This window comes from Pygoscelis adeliae, unplaced genomic scaffold (genome assembly GCF_000699105.1).
Source record: "Pygoscelis adeliae isolate BGI_AS28 unplaced genomic scaffold, ASM69910v1 Scaffold413, whole genome shotgun sequence".
Classification (NCBI taxonomy): Eukaryota; Metazoa; Chordata; class Aves; order Sphenisciformes; family Spheniscidae; genus Pygoscelis; species Pygoscelis adeliae.
Window position 1 is genome coordinate 891,795 of NW_008824403.1, and position 2,530 is coordinate 894,324.

The following is a 2,530-nucleotide window of genomic DNA, read 5'->3' on the forward strand; positions in this document are numbered from 1 at the left end:
CCCTCGCTACAGCTGGCTTCGCCCTGAGCTGTCTGGTGGGCTCAGAAAGCAGGCGGAGGCTCCAGCCACTCCAGCGGGCAAGGAGAGATACCGGCCCCTCCTGCCCTCCTCCACGCCATTGATCGCCGGTACCTATAAAGGTTGAAGCGCAGCTGGCCACCAGCCTGGAGAGAGCAGCGAGCGGATCCCCAGGTCAAATGGATCTGCCCTTATTTTTGAGGGGAACGAACATGTTTCCCCCCCCGCGCCCCGTCCCAGAGTTAAACGTTTGTTTAGGACAAACTCGAGAAGCAACAGTCTTCGCGAGAACCTTGTTCTCCCCTTCTCCTTGTGAATAACAAAGTGATCATAGGCTACTCGGCCAGTTGGCGAGGGGAGAACTTTTGTTTTCTGGGGCGATTTATGTTCTTTATAAATATGTGGTTTGGAAAATAAAAAGAGACTTGAAAACGTTGTTACAATGAAAAAGGACAAATTAGAAGACATTTTCTGTGATCAAAGGAGGAAGAGAAAGCGAGTAGGGGTATTCAAAAAGCTTGACTTATTCACACAACTCCTTTGGAGCCCAGGGGCAACAAGCGTGTCTTACATTGAAAAGGCGGCTCTATTCAGAGTGCAGGTGCGAAGTGGTGTGGCACATTCTGCCACATTATGTAAAGGTTGTTGGAGATTAGTGTTCAGACTTAATAACTAAAGCGCTTGATTTACATTGGAAAAAAGCCCCCTCATCCGTGAAAGCAAAATAATTTAACGCGTGATCATTTCGAGTGCTGCTGATATCCTAATACTTGCATTGTTCTCGGCCAAGTACTAGAGGAGCGCGGATTGATGCTTTTGGGAACCTATCATTTACAGCCACTGAACTCCGCTCAGAACTGGAGGTCTGGAGGGGAGATAAAAGAGGGGCACAAGAGGAAAGTTTGACGGAAAGTTTTTTCGGGGGGGGGGGGGGGGGAGAAAAAGAAAAAAAAAAAAAGGAGAAAACAATATAAATGTGACAGTCCCCCTCCTCCCCGCAGACGCCTCCGCGCCTCCTGCCCGGTGCCGGGGCGAGGCGGCGCCCAGGTCCGCGGAGCCGAAAATTGGGCTCGAGTCTCAGGCACTTCTCTACTCCGCCTTCCCCCGTCGGAGCAGAATTACTTACCTTACTAATTATTCATATTTATGTAAATGTCATTAGTTAATGTAACTTTCTATAAAAAGATAATCAGGCGAGAACGGAGCATAGGTATTACCTTAAGTGCATTGGCTCTGGTTGTTTCATTCATATGTTAATACACGTGATGCAGTAGTGCCAGGCGTGGGGAGGGGGGAGAGGAGGGGAGAGGAGGAAGGCGAGGGAAAGAAATTAAATAATAATAACAAAGCCCCACAAAGGCTTGAAGTTTGCATCGCGGGATCAAGGAGCACGATGCCTTCTGATGCACTGAACAAAGGGGGACCCGGCGCCGTCCCAGCCGCTCCGGCTGCCCGGGCATTCCGGCAACTTTGGGTGGCTTTTTCGTTTGTTTGTGTCCCCTCCTCTCCCGGAGGAGAGTTTTACGCTTCAAACCGTTTCGACCTACCCAAATCCTCGTGCCGGGCTGAGACCCTCCGTTCCCCAACGACCCGAATGAAAGTATCTTTGTACGGGACACGCACCAATTAAAATTGCAATACCTTTCTGCATCCCTCTTTAGGCTAAGCGTTTTAGGGCCATTTCCATAAACTCTCCGCGAGAATAAAGGCTATAATGGGAACAAGGTGAGAAAGCTGTTAACCATTGTTTCAGCAAGAAAAGGTCGTAAGTCAGGCAATTGGTGTCTGACCTGTCAGGATAAGGTATAAAGGCTTTATTCATGCAGTCGCTCACGATTTTCTCAGCTCTCACAAAAGTGTTTTTATGATTCTGTTTTCTTACCTCGTTCCTTAATTAAAAAGCTGAATGATTAGAATAGCACCTGCATAATGTCTGGACGACGCCTGCATACTAATTCGCGAGTCTTTACATCTAGTAATTATAACATAAAATCACAGATTGAATAAAACAGAAGGATTTTGCCCCTAAAGCCCTGCTAATCCCCTTTTAAAAGAGTCTGCTGAAATAATTCAGAACAGTTTCCGGAAGTTGGATTACCGACTCTTTTTTGACTATTTACAATGAAATGATATTTCACACTTAAAGGAGTCTCTGTATTTCTACAACAGGTTTTTAAAGGTGGCCTGTTTTCTAGACAATAACAATCCAGTGACTCCTTCTTTCTTTTCCTACCCATTTCTTTCCCCCCGCCCCCCGCCCCCTTCCTCCCAGCAAGATCTTCATCTTTATCAAGTATATGCGAAGATTAATCTGTCCTCAGGTAGGGAGAACAAAACCTCCCCCCTTGAAACCTCCCTTTGACTCCCCACCCCGGGACTCCCAGCCTGGCCACCCCCGGCCCCGGGGGGACGAGGGGAGAGCGCTGCGTGAGGGCAGCCCAGTTTTGCCCAAGTTCAGATGCACCCGCTCGCAGGAGCAGGCGGTGGAGCAAGGAGCTCCCATTGCTGCACT